Source organism: Camelus ferus, chromosome 6 (assembly GCF_009834535.1).
Source record: "Camelus ferus isolate YT-003-E chromosome 6, BCGSAC_Cfer_1.0, whole genome shotgun sequence".
NCBI classification, from domain to species: domain Eukaryota; kingdom Metazoa; phylum Chordata; class Mammalia; order Artiodactyla; family Camelidae; genus Camelus; species Camelus ferus.
In genome coordinates this window covers 47,264,445-47,282,002 of record NC_045701.1, presented here as the reverse complement: position 1 = coordinate 47,282,002, position 17,558 = coordinate 47,264,445, and the positions used below count along the sequence as shown (strand labels likewise).

Sequence of the window (17,558 nt, the reverse complement as noted above, 5' to 3'; positions counted from 1 at the left end):
TCGTTCTCCTGCATAGTGTCTCTGGCTGCTTTCATGCTACAATGGCAGCACTGAGGGGCTGAGACTGAGACTATGCAGCCCATACGGTGGGAAATATTTACTGTCTGACTTTTTGTGAATGAAGTTTGCTGACTTCAGTTTTGTAGCATTCAATCCTTACAATGACCCCATGAAGATACAATTTATATGCCCATTTCACACATGAAGAAACTGAGATTGGAAATGTTAATTAGCTTGTACAAGCTACAGTAGAATAGATTCAAAATCATTTAATTGATTTAAGAGAACCAGTTATACATTTATCCAGTCTCTCAAGACGTTTTCAATAAATTGTACACTCTTTGTACACCAAACTATACAGAGAAAAAGAGACCTACTAATTTGGGCATTATGGATAAAAGTAAAAAAGAGAAAAATAGTACCAATTTCTCATATTCTTTTGCTTCTGTGCTTGGTCCTGGGAAAATCTTTCTTATAATCTGGGCATCTTCCTCAGAAAGGTGCTAGTTGGATGTGGTGGTCATCAGCTGGCTGCTTTAGAGCTTCTACTTTGGTCCACTTAACTACCTTCTGTAGGTATTCTTGAGGGTCTCAAAGCATCTCCAGAAGGACAGTGTGTCCTCCAGAAGTTTCAGTCCTGACTCTACGTCATCCTTGCTACGCTGTTCTCTTCTGTTCATATCCATGAGATGCTGACTCTTTGCGAGTGGTCCTTCTCTCTTATGGCTGTTCCAGAAGTGGTGGTGGATTATTTCTTCCTGGTTTATTCTCTACTTATGGCTCACTCAGAAGAATGAGACTCTTTTTATTTGTTCAGTTTGTTTTCATTACTTAGGGGGGAACAATTTAGTAACATTAAAAATCAAAACTTTCCTGTCAGATCATATTTGTGGGTGCAAAGCTATTAAGAATTCTGAGAGCATTTAATATGAACATATACTCACTCTCTAAAACCTAGATATAGTTAGCTTGAATTTGTTTGATTTCCAAAAAGGGAAATCATAATAATATTTTATTATTTATAATATAGAAGGTACTTTACCTTTCTTTGTGCTTTCTTGTTGAGTAATCAGAGACAGTTAAGAAATCTCCTCTGTATCATGGCCACAGAATTGGACCTTTAGCTTATATTGGAATGTTTCCAGAGTTTCTGTTACTAATGTCAGGCTTTGTCTTCATCCCTGGTACATGTTTATTCATTATTGCTATTGTTAGTAGTAGTATTAAAATTATTTTATATTAATATATATGCAATATATATATTATAATGAGGTATATATGTGATATAACATTATAATGAGATATTTATTAAGAAATTATTTATATGGTCATTATTATCATTATAGTTAGTAATAGTAACATATATGTCTGTGTATACTACTAATATAATATAGCATAATAGAACATAGTAATATATGTTACTATACTATCATATAGTACATATATACCTATATACATATATTGTGTGTATATATATATATATATATATATATATATATAATTATAATGTTTCATTATATATAACATCGGTTGAATACTCACTGCAATAAACAGCCTAATGTATTATCTAACTAAAATTTAAGCAATGATTTTCTCAGTGCTCTTTAAATTAGTAGCCAGCAGTCTTATTGTAGAAAATTTAAGAACAAGAGAAATGTGCCTTTAATAACCTGAAAATTATTAATTGATAGTCATACTAAGTTAAGCTGATGAATAATTTTAAATTTTAACTGATGTTTTCATAACTATCAAAAGCCCTCTATAAACTAAATGATGGCTACTAGTATGCCATTTATGTTTTATTTTCTTAATTCTACCTTATTTGGTATATGATATTTTATTCACACATAAAATAAAATTTTAAATTTGATAATTTTTAAAGCAGGTATTATTTAGCTGAGGGAGTAGATTACCCCATTCGTATGTGAACACATTAGCTTCTTGAATATGATAAATGTACATAGTCTTGTACATTTTTTTGAATTATAATTTAATGGTTGAATGGAATTACTCCTTTACACTACAAAACTCAGATGTTTGAAGTTATGACTGTCTATTTACTTGGAGTTTTTCCCTAAAGTTTCAGAGACTTATTCTATTTCACTGGTATTAACAATTCTATGATCTCATATTATTTTGTCAAAGTTTTACTTAAATGAAAACTAAAATGCTACAGCTTTCACAATTCTATTACATATTAGAATAAATAGATGTAACCAGTGTATCATATATTCTGACAGATTTTAATAGTTATTTTAACATTATGAATTATTTAATACTCAGACTGTGTATTCAAACTGTTTAACTATTGTCAATAGTATACTCTGTAGAGATGACAGTCAGAATGCATATTTTGTAGCATGCTTTTCTCCTTTGATTAGTGCTTGATGATTATTTGATCTAATATTTCTATTTGTTTTATTCCCTTCTCATTTCTCACTGCTTTTTTATTTGTTAATTGTTTTTTGTTTACATTTAGGGTCAGAAAGTTTCATTTAGACATGAGAATCTATTTATTATTCTTTTTAATGATTCATTGACTTTTTCTTAGGAATTCTTAGAGTTTTTACACATTGAGACATTTTAAAATTTCTTAATATTTTTTCACTTTGATTAAGTAAATGCTCAAATTGTATGTGTTGTATATATGTTCAAAATGCATAATTTATATACACACAAGGTTTAGCTGGATAGTTATTTTCTCACTCAATGTTTGCATGAATATCTTGTAATCACATGAAAATCATCATGAAAATAAGCAGTGATAGCATATTTCTGGAAATTTATTTAGCCAAATATTTGAAAACTAATTTGGATTTTGTCTTCTTTACGTGTTCTTAAAGCATTCCATGATTTTTGAATGTAAAAAAGATCTTAAATAAGTATTTTTAATAATTTTTTGTAGGTTGAGCATTTATTTACTTTATCAAAAAATCTTGTACATTTTTTGAATATTCACTTACTGTATCATCAGCAAAAATAATTTTTCTACAATAAGATATTTAGTAGTATAAGTCTGCATGTGCTTACATTTAGCAGAGCATTAGTAGAGTTTATCTTCCCTAGCCCCTCACTTACATATTTTCCTGAATAGGCATCGCTCGCAAACTGGAAAATCCTTATTCTTTGCCACTATGCATTTATAATGCATTTTCCCCCCACTGGATGCCAGAAGATAGCAAAGAAGCTTCCACTCCTCCTTACGTAATTAAACCAAATATCACTTTCTCTGTGAAATCTTTCTCATCTCCCTCAGGTCTAGCCACTTTGCTTTCAATAATTATATTGCATTTTAAAAAGTATCTCTTAGGGCAGTTGTTATATTGTGTGATAATTATTTGAAAACTGTAATGAGTACTTGTTGAGTGTAGATACTGCTTAATTTCTGTAAGTATTTTCAGTAATTAACACAATGCCTGATAGGTACCTGGTGCTCAATAAGTATTTGTTGACTAAATGAATAAATTATTCAGTGAAAGATATAGGAATAGAAGTACAATTAAAGTTGGTCAATGGATATGAGCTAAAGTATTACTAACTGAAGAAATAAACTGGGATAATTCTGGGCAATATAAAATAGATGAAAGCACATAATTCATATGATTATTTAACATTTTAAGAAACTTTAATACAATATATTATTATATATAATTATACTATTATACATTTATTGTATAATATAGAATATGCTATTAAATATAAGATATTTAGTTCCTAGATTTGTTTCTCAGAATCATCACCTATATTAAAGTTTATAAAGAAAATGCTAGAGCATTCATTACATTGTCTTTTGTTTAGAGCAAAATGCATTTAATTCAGCTGCTATTCCTAATTTTAGGAAAATAAAGGGAAATATTAACAACAAGTATGTAGGATTTTTGGAGAAAATATTTGGGAAAGCAAATGCAATTGTAAAAAAGAAGTAAGAAAAAGAAGGACTAGGTAAACATTTTGTCTGTCAGTTTTGTTCACTATGCATTAAAAACTCTTCCATCTGCTTGTGCCTGTGAAAGGCCCCTGGATGCTAGTAAGCTCAATGTTATTATTACCTAGTAATCTGGTATCATTTGCCTCAGCTAATTAGTAATATCTCATCTATATTCAAAGCACATTACAATGTATATACTGACATTGGTTGACATATAATGGGCAAATTTTAAATATTTGGCAGTGAAAGTGTGAGTTAATTAAGTATAAAAATTCTTAGTTTTATGAATAATTTTGCACAGTATGCATTTAGCAGTGATATACCACACTCCTTAACCCCCATTTTTTTCTTTTAATGATAGCTGGAAAGTTTTGCATTGGTTTGGCCATGATGTCCTTCATGTTGTCCTCAGCGTGACCAAAATTTACACAGGTTTCTTCCTGACTATAGGTCTTTGACCTCCCTTTTCTTAGAGCATGTACTTTAGAAAACTTGCAGTTGTAAATTGTTTTTCTGCCTTTTTGAGATACAAATTTTTTCCCAGCCTGTTGCAAATTTTACACCCCAAGAATGCCTTTCTCATAAGTTTGGGAGCTACCTTTTTGAAATATAATATCTAAGAATAGGTCCCCTATCTCCCAGTATCTGTGGGAAGGTAGGAGCCTAATTCCTGTAAGTACCAGTTAGCAGAGATGGTCTAATTACATTGACCACTCTCCCCTCTAATGTCCTACAGGACTTTTCCATTAGATCAGGTCAGTGCTTAAAGTCTCCCTTTTGTTTCAATGGAATTGAGTTCATTCTTTCCCCCCTATTGCAATAATCTTGATCTCTATTGCAATATTCTTGAATAAAGTCTTCCTTACCATTATTAACAAGTGCTTAGTACAATTTCTCTTTGAAATTATAGAATTTAAATATAAGTTCTATCTTATATCTGTGTTAGTTTATCTGTATTAGTCATCCTAACAATTAACTAACAACATTAAAAAAAAATTCAGCCAATGAAATCATGACGGCTGTGGTTTCTTGTCTTCATATTTTCTTTTCTTTCCTTGGGGTGGGCAGTAGACCTCTGTGATAGTAACTTTTATGTGTCTAGTTGACTAGGCCATGTGGTGCCCAGACACTTGGTTAAACGTTATTCTGGGTATGTACATCTGTGAGGATGTTTCCAGATGGGATTAACATTGGAGTTGGTAGGCTGAATAAAACAGATTGCTCTCCCTAATGTGGGTGGGTCTCATCCAATCAGTTGATGACTTGAATAGAACCAAAAGGCTGAATAAGAGGAAACTCCTTCTGCCTGACTGGTAGAGTTGAGATATTGGTCTTTTCCTGCCTTTGGTCTCAACCTGAAACATTGGCTCTTCTTGCGTTTCAAACCTGATGGCTCTCAGGCTGGAACTTATGTCATCAGTTTCCCGCTTCTCAGGTCTTCAGACTCTAACTGGAGTTATGCCATCAGCTCTCCTGGGTCTTCAGCTTGTTACAGATCTTGGGACTTCTTAGGCTCCACAATCAAATAATCATAAGCCAATTCCTTACAATAAATGAAAAAGTAAATAACTCCGTCTCTCATTTACTTCTCTTGGTTCTGTGTCTCTGGAGAACTTTGACTAATATAGCTGCATAGCAAGTTTGGTCTTAGGTGATGGGACAAATTATCTGTTTATCCTAGTAGGAATATTCATAAAGGCTTGATAAGTATTAATCTTCTTTTTTGCAGGTTCCTCTCAGAGAAGAGCTTTGAGTATCATAACTAGAAATGTATTCAATGTCTCCCCAAACTCTAGGGAAAGACCAAATGTAACACAGTAATGACTTTGGGATAATTTTAAAAGCAGGCAGACGTATGTCCATGCTTCCCCTTCCCAACCTCTTTGTGTTAATCTGTGTTTCTCCTTTTTCCTTTACAATAAATTATTTTCCTCTCTCTTTCTCATTGTACAGTATCTTGCCCCTTCATAAGAGTCCGTGAAACAGAATAGTCACTAGGCAGGTCCACCATTTTTGAGTCTAACCTCCAACATTTATTAAGTATTTGATTTCTGGAACTTGTTTAAGTTTCCTTGAGCTCTGAAATTGCTTCACTGATTCAATGTGAGATTTTCACATTTACCTTACAAAATTTCTGTATTGTACTAAATAGGACATGTGTGTCTTTTTGCAAAGAATAATAGGGTTATAGAATGTTGTGATGATATTGTATTAATTTTCACATATGAGAACATTTTAATTACTTAATTAGAGTTTTAATCTGTATATTTAAATGACAGGTTTGTGGTGGTGAGAAATCATGTTCCTCCCCCACCATTAGCCAGGACTTTAGAAATACTGCTCAAGAATGGGTTCCATAGGTCATGAAAGGCTAGAAGACCAAGTTCCAATCCTAAGCAGAGAGCAGGGTCGTTGTATCAAGACTATCTGAACCCTGTGTTCCAATTTGCCTTTCATAGGAGGAACCAAGATATATCCATTTGCTATTCAATATCCGTAATGCTGACAGTATGTAACCAGAGAGTTCATAGTATCTTCTAAGTATTATAAAATGACTAGAATTTCATAAAGTGAAGATACTCAGTAGTTCTCTTCAGATCCTCTGTGATCTCAAAATGTAATTAACATGAGAATCAGAATTGTGGAATTTAAACTTTTTATTGTCATGGAAGTTCAGTAACTTGATGTCAATGTCATTCTGCTAACTGTGTAGTCTCTAGTTTAATGTCTAAATTTAATAATTTCAGAGAATTAAAATAGTTCAGGCAAATAATGACTTCCTCATATCATGTCATCATCTTAAAAAAAACAAAACTATATTGCCTCTAGAGAATTCTCTGCCTGAATCATACTTCTGTCTACCAAGGTAAATGGTCAGCTAATTTAAAATTGACATTAGTTGAAGGGATGAGGTATAGAATACACTGCTTTCTGCTATTCCTTGAGAGTTGTTTATTTATATGCCTAATAGGATATTTCTTTTGTTCTTTTCAACCGAGGACAGAAGATTCCGACCCCTTGCCTCTGTGAAGGAGATTTCACAGGAGATAGATGTACAAGTGTTGTGTCCTTTACTCTGGAGACAAAGGTAATTATGTCCGTCTAAATCTCGGTGAGTGAAAGGGGAGGTAACAATATTCACTACTTATACATTTCTATGAATTATCTCTCCATTTTTCCGTGCTCACATTGATAACCAACTGAAAGCAGGTAGAAATTGGAAATCAAGAATCCAATTAACTTTCCTGCTGAATTTTGGTAACAGTTCTTTAATAAATGATGGTAATGATATTAAAAGTTAATGAATGTTGCTGAGAGGGTTGCTTGACTCTGGCCCAAATGGTTGTAAAATTCTCCATGACCCATATTTTAGAGTGAAAAATAAATGAAAGGGGAGGATTAATTTAAAAAGTTACATTCATTGTGATGGCCTCTTTAATATTTCCTGCACTAAATTCAGCTGTCAGTTATAAAGTTAGATTTACCTATTCCCTCTTTTTGTCTCAAATCAGCACTTTCTATATTAAAACAATAGAAAAATATTTCAAGCTCAAAGAATCTTGGTACTTCTATCATCTTTGTTCTAAAGACAAAGTTGACCATGCTATTTTAATTAGACAATAATGATTGAGACATAAGACATTTTTGGAAAATTAATAGATGCCAGAAAGTGCTGATGCCTTAGGCTAAGCTAACAGCCACTATTCTCTCAGTAAATACACAGATTTTTAAATCATTATTGTATTTCTGAGATGAAATGAAAACCCAATAATATGGTCCAAATATTTTTTATTCCTTGTCTTATTTTAATTGCCTAAAATGAAGTATTTTTTATCGTTAAGGAAAAATAAACTTGTTTTCATATTCTTTTCCATATCGCTTCTTTCCCTATGGTTTTCTACTTTTTCTGTCAATTCAAAGAAAATAAATTTGTACGTTTACTTAGAGAAAAGTACTGTCCTAAACATCATAGGGAATGTAAATACTGCAAAGGCACTCACTCTTTTTACTCTTGTGGGGATTTATTCAGGTAAATGAAACATAAAGCCAATTGATGTTAGCATTATTCTAGTGTTACAAAATACAAAGGAAGAAAGGTAGCCATCCTTTAATCACAGATGGAAGAATCCATAAAGGCCTTTGGAGAAAGGAATGCTTAAACTCCTCCAGAGTAGAAGTAGGATTTTCCCCAGGTCTGCATATTGATCAGGATAGAATTCCTTTGGTGCAGTAAGTAACCTCTACAATAGAGGCTTAGGCAAATAAGAAGCTTAATTTTCTTGCATGAGAGTAGATGGTCCAGAAACAGTATATCAACCCACAACTTCCATGGAGGAACCAAGAGATTTCTCTTTTTGCTCCATCATCTTTAGTGACAACAGCTCTTCTACAGATATAACACATATTCCAGGCAGTAAGAAGGAAGGAAAAAGAAAATATGGCACTTATGTACTTCAACTGATGGCCTATTGAAAAATGCAAGCAACAGAGGCAAATGCATTTTAGTTTTCCAACCACCAGAGTAGATAAGAAAAAGAGAAAGGAATTGGAATCTGTGTTGAGTGACCTGACTCCTATTAGCTGCAACAACTGCAATCTTTGACTATACAGAATTGGAAAGGAAGTGGTAGCACTTTCTGTCTTAGTTATTTCAGGCCTGTATATAAAATGCCATAGACTAGGGGGCTTAAACAACAAACATTCAGTTTTTTCTCCCCTTTTAGGTGGAGCAGATGGCTAGTATAGGCTGGATTTGAGTGTTTCCCTTCTTACAGGTGGAATACTAGAGCCAACTGGAGTTAGGTATTCCTTTTCCTGGGTCAGGGAGGCTCTGATTATACCCCAGCAGGTTAGGCTCTGTCTGGTTAATTAGTTTCTGCTGAGGGCAGACCTTGTTAAGAAGAACAAAATTCTCTGGCATATTTCAGAAGGGATTCTTTTTCTTCTCCTTCAGGAAGCAGGAGGCAATTTTTCTCTGATATTTACTGTGGGAATCTGATCAGTCTCTCTAGGTGAATCTTACAGTATAATGAGAGCCCCCCCATGACTGGGTCCCCTTGGAATTTTTAATTCTCAGAGTTGTCTGCACTCAGCCTCCAGCAGTTTGTCAATTATAGTTTAGATTTTTCTGCCCCAGCACTAGTTCCCGTGGTGGTTTCTCCTCATGAGTTTTTCTCCAGAAAGCTGTGATTCTCCACATTCAGCTGTCTGTCTCTCCAGTACTGGGGCAGATGTGTGCTCTGTATCCTTCCTTCTCTTATGGATCCAAGAAGACTCGTTGATTTTCAATGTGTTCAGCTTTTTACTTGTTTTTAGGACAGAGTGGCCACTTCAAAGATCCTTACATATGGAACTGGAAACCCGAAGTCTCCACAATGTTTTAACTATCATATTTTATAGCATATCTTATAGATCAAATAACAAAGTTGTATTTTAAAAAATATTTTATATTTTCAGGCAAGTTTTCTTCTGTTTTTTAAGGTCCTTAAAACCTCTTGTTGTGATTTTGTTTGGAATTAAATTGAATTTATAGATGCTAACTACTAAAATATTGAGCTTTCTCATCCAAGAACATGGTATCCATCTTGATTTATTCACATACCTTCACCTTGATGAGAACTGGAGAGCCCTCTATTGATAAATATAGCGTAACTCATTCAATGGATAGATGTTTGGCATTGCTCTTAAGTTCTCTTGACGTATGTTTGGGAATCAAGTCCGTATAACTGTTTAAATTTGACATTCTTAGCTCACCCACTATGACACTAGGTCACTGACTCACTTTAAGATATTGTTGTGCCCTTGCCTTTCAGGATCTGCAAGATTTTTCTTGGAGAGTTTTACCATAAACTCATTATCCAGTTTATAACCTGGAAAAGTCTACAAGTTTATCTTGAATAAGCCCCTACTGAGCACAAGGCACATTTACAAATCAATTTCTAGAAATATTACAGCTTTTCAACCTATGTAAATTAATCTTGGTTTTATATATACATGTATCATGAGTATGTGTAAATTTATATATACACACTCATATTACTAAAGAAATCTGTATTATATTCTAAAATATAATTGTATAATTTCCATAGGTCTTAATTTTAGCAGTTGAAGTTTCTCTTGATCTGGCAATTTGATTTTCACTCTGTCAGTCATAAGCTTTTGGAGTTGGTCATGCACAGCAATGAGCTTTCAGAGGTTTTCCCTGTGACTTGGTAGCTTTTACCTCTTTGTAGATTAAAGTATTAACAAGACAGTGTGAAGAAGGTGACTTTACATATAGAAAAACCTTAATTAGCTAAGCAAATATAGTCAACTTGTTTCACTATTGGACTATAAGCTTCTTAAGGTCATGGTATGTATCTAAATCAAATTCTTATATTCTAGAGTGCCTTAGTGCCTAATGTAGCTTTTATGACAGGCAGGTGTATATATTTATCTAGGGCTTTAAAGACAGTTAACATCTATTGAGCACTTGCTGTGTGTCAGCCAGTCTACTAAGCACATTTCATGAATTTTCTCATCTAACTTTTTCAATAAACCTCTGAGGTAAGCACTATTATTCCTATTTTACATAGAGGGAAAATGAAGTCACAGAGGTTAAGAAACTTGCTAAAGTCCTCAGAATTAAATAATTGTGGAACTACAATCAATTTAGGCAGTTTGCAGTCAAAAGTTCATCTAGAAACCAACAGCCACATCTTTCAGAATGTCTTGTTACTGAATCTAAGTCAAGTTTATGGTTTTGCCTATATGTGCTTCCAGCCAGACCCCTTATGTTGTGGTGAATAATGTCCTGGTCAGGTACTTAGGAGAGGTGGGGCCAAGGTAAGTTCTGCTGCTGATTAACAGCAGACCTGACTGTTGTTTCCTTCCGTCTCCTAACGGAAAGTATTTATATCCGTAAAGCATTTGTGATGTATTATTTGAGTAGTTGTAATGGTAGGCAAAATAATGCCTCCCACCCCGCCGCCTCCAAAGATGTCCATGTCCTAATCCCAAGAACTGGTGAATATACTGTTAGATGGAAAAGGGGAATTGAGATTGCTGATAGAATTAAGTTGCTAATCAGCTTGTTACCAGGAAAACTGAAATAAGAATTACCTCAGTTCTTAATCACCCCCCAAAAATTTTTTTTGACAAGACACAAAAAGTGTGATATAACCAAGATTTTTAGTAGTGAAGTAAAAAAAATAGTGAAAGATAGTACACTCCCAAGAATTGGGAGCAGGCCGATCCGAGGAAAAATAGCGCCGCTCCTTTGTTTTTCCGTCTTATATCCTGGCTTAGGGGTGTTTTTTTGTGATTGATTGATTGATTAACGATTCAGGTTCTTTGAGTGATCAAGCTGATTGACAGCTCAGGTTCCTTGTGCTCAATTTGATTGACAACTCAGATTCCTCGTGCTCTGGCACGTCCCTCCCCTTTTGGGCAGGTTCGTTGGGTCGTTACCCCGGGTCCTTCTCTTCTGCGCAGCTGCAGCCTTTTGATTTTAAGTGGCTTCTTTTGCTGGCCCTCCTGTAGAGAAAGTAAAAATTTCTGGCGTCCGTTTTCCTGAAGGCAGACATACTGTTATTTTCTGGATTGTTCCTTTCCCCTTCCTCTCCTCCTGCCCAGTGCTCATTTCTATCTACACTGCTTAACAAGCTGACCTGGAGAAGGGGAGTAGCCTGGTTTACCCAGGTGGGCCCAATGTAGTTAAAAAGTCCTTATAAGGGAGGGGGGGAGGGGCAGGAGCGTCAGTGTCAGAGCAGGAAGAAGGGTGTTGGGAGCCAAGAAGCTGAGGCAGCCTCTAGAAGCTCGGAAAGGTAAGGAAACTTCCCCAGAGCCTCTAGGAGGAACTCAAGTCTGCCAGTAGCTGGCTTGTAGCCTACTGTGACCCTTTTCAGACTTCCAGAATTGTAAGGTAATAAATTTGTTCTAAGCACGCAAGTTTGTGGTAATTGGTTACAGCAGCAATAGGAAACTGATACACTTATTGTTACAAACCTGTAATGTAGATATCATTTTCCCGGTTTTGGAGACGTGGACATGAGGCTCAGAGTTGAAATGGAATGCTGAAGGAAACTTGGCCATTAAATACTGCTTAGGAAATTAACTCAGGTGTTTGGGCTCGAAATCCAATGCCTTTTTTACTGTAAAATGAGGGGGGTGGAGGACACACTCCCTAAGGCTCTTCAAGCTCTAATATTTAGTGATTTAAAATATCAAATGAAATCTTGGACTAATAGGTGAGGATTTGTTGGCTGTGTATCACCTCAATTCTCAGGATTGTTTCGAAACCCTAGAGGTTTTGTCATCTTTTTGCTGTATAGCAAAATACGTGGGCGTTTTTGCTTTTTGTTTCAAATAGAAGCCTTTGCTCCTAGCTCTGAAGTCTAGCTGCTTAGACTCTCACATATGTAGCTGAAGTGGTTTTCTCCTTCTGTGCTGTTTGCTGTTACAGATTTAGTGACAGTTCACCAAACTGACTTTCTGCTGACAGAAAATGATTTTTGCTTGACCTGTTTCTTAAATGAAGTTCATCTTTTCAACAATTCAAAACATTTTCAACAAGTAGGATGAAATCTGGCATCTGTTTTGAAACCTATTAATTTCTTATATACATGGTACCTAATACATGTATTTATATACTGACATAAATTCCTTTAAAAGTATTTGTTTTCACTTCTAAATGTCATTTTTAAGTGCCAGTGTTGTATTTTCAAAATATGATTTAATAGGATTTAGAGACAATTATGTAGGGAAATGTCCATAATACCACTGACCAGATTCAGGAAAAAAAAAAGGGAGTAATCTAGGCACATGGCTAGAAAATATAAACAGAATGGGATGGTGTAAAATGAAAGAAAAAACTGGAATGATTTGCATCTGGCTGGTTAGGTTTATGTGAGTATCCATTAAATTTGATAAAACTTAATCACATTCTATAAGCCATCTCACATATTTGTGTAGTACATTATGTAGTCAAATAAGAGAAAGAAAATTCTACATGAATGCTGTTTACCTGGTCTGTCATTCCAAAACACCTAGATCCTGACTCGGTCATTTGGCGTTCACTCTGCATAGGATTTAAGAAGTAGATTTAAAAACTGCATTCAATGAAATTGAACCCAAAACTTTATAAATAAAGCAACAGATGAACTTGAGAATGACTTAGAAAGGAGCGAAAGTAATGCACAATTGTTATTTGTACATAAAAGAACTACAAATGTTATTTTGATCTTCAATCTCTTCTTAGTAAATATGAATGAAATTCTTTGCCAGGGGTAATTAAGGGACTTGTCTTAGTGTATTTTCCCTTTTTCATCTATTGTCAAAGTTCTGCTTTGTTTACTGATCACTTCTATGTCTTCTGCATTTGGCTACAAAATAATTGTTTCCATGTACCGTGGCTCTTATTTCTCATTGCAAAGAATTCCTGGTTCCCTAGTCAGAAATTAACTATAGTTTAGACTTGACATAAGAATCTATTTCAAATACACTTTAGTTTTTCACAAATTTTGTACCTGTTTCTGAGATCTGAGAACCCTCTCCATCCACATACCTATTGTGACCCTATTCTGTTTCTAGTGAAAGAACATGATGTTGACAGTTCAGCAAAGCCATCATGGTCTGGTTTGGCAGGAAGAGTTCTTCTGCATTATCTAAGGGAAAAACAGCCACCCAATTGCAAGAATAAAAAATGGTATTATGGAAAAATTTTGTATAGTAGTCTTGAACATCTCTACTGATTATAACACTTCCAGTGGTTTTTGTTGTTTTGGTTTTGATTAGAATCTATTTTTTTAAGCTCTTCAGGAATTTCCTCAGGAAGATTGGTGCCAGGATAGGCAAGAACATTAAAGAATGTCCCTGCCATTGAGGAGCTCTTACCTTAACTGGAGCAACAGATTATGCACAAAAATTTAAATATTAGAATAAAATGGAATTCAATTAATTAAAATTAGAATTCAATAAAATGCATTCAATAGAGTGTACAGTATATGTATAAATAATTTACAGATAAGTCTGTTTTAATCTTCCATTAAAATGTTTAATGGACAAATGGGAAAAGATAACCTTTTATACGTGTGGATTATGAATCATTTGAATCTAGGAAGTACCACTGATTGAGCATTGTTGTATTAGGAACTTTATGTGTGTGAACATAATAAATGATCACAGCAGTGTTATGGTGTGTCACTATTTTTCCTACTTATAGATCAGGAAACTAGGGAAGAATTTAAATAGCATGTTGAAGACTGTATGGCTAGAAAGTCATGTTTGCAAGCATAACTGAGGGCTTTTGATACCAAAGTATGTTTGGTTTTTTTGTGCTCTACTGCCTCTAAATGACTTAGATTTGTCTTATTTTTCTATCCTAATAATAAACTATTTTATAAACTTATAAAGATGATAGCTGTGTTTTATCAGGAACAAACACCTCTGAAGCTTATTTGCTATTCAATGACAGACTCTGACTTTTAGAAATAGCTTCTTCTAGGGCAATAATAATAGCATTCCAAATGATTCCAAGCAAGTAACTTAGGCATGAAAGAGAAACAGTGGTATAAGCAGATTGATAATTGTGAAAAATCAGAAGTGTGTATATCAGCACGAGCTGTCATTTTTTGCATTAATTTTATAGTTCTTAAAATGTTTTCAAAAAGTTCTTTTTTCCCAGAATCAGAATGACTGCCAAGTAATCATTTTTTCATCCTGTAGTCATTTGTTGATAATGGAAAGGAAACATATGTGGTGAGGCTTAATTCTAGTTGAAATTATTGTGTGCTTTTGTATAAGATTATGAATTGACATTCAATCAAGTAAATCATTCTTAGCATTTATTTGTGAAGGAAATGTGAAACAAGCTATTAACACCTCATCTAATGTGAGAACATTATGTACTACAATCAACACATTGGATCCGAAAGGAACCTATGTTAAAAGATTTATAACAGATGAATAAAAATAAAAATATATTTAGATTTTAAAATAATTTTATAGAGAAGGAATTTGATAGTTTTTTTTTAAAGATACACTTTAAATTGGCACAATTTAGAATCTAGGTTGGTTTAAAATGCTTAAATTTTGAGTATCTTATGACATCTCATATGAAGCTGATTTAACAGTTATGTATACAAATTATGTGTGTTCATATGCATATGTATACAAATATATACAAATGTAATCTCAGTGTAGTGAATTACCTATTAATACAATTTTTAGTCTACCTTGAAATGTATTTTTTCATGTGTTTATTAATGTTTCAATTGTTGTGAAAAGGATTTCTTTGGGTACACATTTAGGCTGGTTGATAATTTATGTTTGTAGGTGATGTATAGTGAGGTAAAGGAGTTGGAGTGGGGTATAATTTAAATACAAAATTAGGTAAGGTTTTTCAGTCTGAGTAGAAAGACGGAACCAAGGATAAGTTTGTGACCCATCCAGACTTAATTGGTTTAATGGACTAGTGTATCTCAGGCATTTTATATGTACAGTATTTCATTCATTATAAATTACACTTTTAGTTCACATTTTTCACTTCTGAAATGAGGATGCATCATACAATTGACAGTATTTTACAACTATTGAACAGAAAGCAGTTGCAATGTACTTTCTATTATTGTGCATGCAGACTTGGTCATAGCTATTTGTTTCCAAATCAGTTGAGTATATGCATTGTACTACTGTGAATGTTGAATTTGACAATTAAATGTCAAATAATTTAAAGATAATTTGAGAAATGAGTACAATTGTTACCTGAAAACCTTCCACTCATAAAATTATATTGTAAGATTAAAAATAAAAATTATTAAAATGTATAGACTTGCAAATGGTATTTAGAAACTAAGACTGATCCTAAGTATTTGCTTTTGCTAATGATGTTTCATTATCTTTATCCAACTGTAAGGTATTGGCTCTCATTATTTACAATATAAATATATTTGCTTGCTTATTCAACCCTAAGGTAATATAAAATAGTTTCAGAATTAGTAATCCACAGCCAGTGAGAAACAAATTTACCAACTTGAGTACACTGTTGCTACACACTATATTTTGTCTAGCTTTATAGTTCAAACATTGTTTTTAAATGTTAGATCAGCTATTAACTATTTCTTCAGAGAGATATGAAGAAAGAGGGACTCAATTCCCCCATTGCTGGTTTAAAGATGGAGAAAGGAGGGGGACAGGAGGAATATAAACTGCCTCTACAAGCTGAAATCAACTCCAGCTAATAGCCAGGAAGGAAATGGGATCCGAATTCAGAAAACCACCTAAAGAAGGTTAAAAGTAGATTTTTTTTTTTTTCCTCAAAACTGCCAGTAAGGAAAGCTGCTCTGCCAACATCTTGATTTCGACCTGTGAAACCTGGCACAGAGAAAATCAGCTGATCTAACTTGGATTTCTGACCTACAGCACAGTGAGATGAAAAACTTTTGTTTTAGGTCAGTAGGTTCGTGGCAATGTTACCGGGAAAAGGGGAGTAAGAGTTACCTCGGTTCTTAGTCACTTGAAAAAGAAAATAAATTTTTAATGAGAGACAGACAGTAAAAAGGTAGTAAAATGTAGTACACGCCCAAGAATTAGGAGCAGGCCAATCCAAGAGAGGAAAATGGCCCCGTGCCTTTGTTTTTCCTGTTTTTATTTCCTGGTTTAGGGGCGTTTCATGATGGATTGATTCATGACTCAGGTTCCTTGTGCTCAGGCACACCCACCTCTTCTAGTCATGTTTTTACCCACGAGGCACACAGAGAAACCAAGTGAGGGGGCTCAATGTTAATTACATTATAATGAGCATTGGGTCAAGTTAAGCTGGATCCTTCTCTCTATTGTGCAGTTGTAGCGTTTGATCCTAGATGGCTTCTTTGCTGGCCTTTATTTAGAGAAAGTAAAAGTTTTTGGAGCTCCTTATTCTGAGTGCAGGTGTATTGCTATTTTCTGGGTTGCTCCTTTTCCCTTCCTCTCCCCCTGCCTGATGCTCATTTTATCTAACTGCCAACAGTAATATTTTTATGGCAGTTCATAACCTCTATCATGAGAAAAGATCAGACAAACAGAAAATACCCAACTCTTCAAAGGTGTCTGAGGCATGAAATACAAGGAAGGACTGAGGAACTATGACACACTGAAGAGGATTATTACAGTGACAAAGGTGACTTGATACAATGTGACTTTCTGAATTTGATCTGAAACAGAAAAGAGACATTCATGGAAACACTGAAATTCAATAAAGTCTGCAGTTTGGTTGAGAGTATTCTACCAATATTAATTTCTAAGTTTTGAGAATTACACTATGGTTTAGTACCATAACTTTGAGAAGAGCTGGGTGAAGTCACATGGAAATGCTCAGTGCTACTTTGCAACTCTTTTCTGAGTCTAAAATTGCTTTAAAATAAAGAAATTAGGGAAATGAGGGTCATCGTCTTGGAAGGAAATCTTGGAGACAATGAAAGCAGTCTAAGTGCTGCTCAGCGTGCTTTATGACAGAAAATGTGTGGAAAAGGCACATTGACAATGGCAAGAAAAAAATAACTGAAAATTGTATACTGAATATGAAGATAATTTAATAACTGATTGGCTTAGCTCTATTTTTAAATGTACATAATGATATACAGTAGATATTTATGAGTTAATTACTTTTAAAAAG

At 34.1% G+C, this 17,558-nt stretch overlaps 1 long non-coding RNA gene across 1 annotated transcript in view; it reads left to right on the top strand.

Moving 5' to 3' along the window:
- Positions 1-17,558, top strand: part of LOC116664255 — a 575,010-nt gene that overhangs the window by 315,267 nt on the left and 242,185 nt on the right. The window contains exon 8 of the long non-coding RNA XR_004320675.1: positions 6,933-7,016. This is a non-coding gene — a long non-coding RNA (uncharacterized LOC116664255). The remainder of the gene's footprint in view (positions 1-6,932; positions 7,017-17,558) is intronic.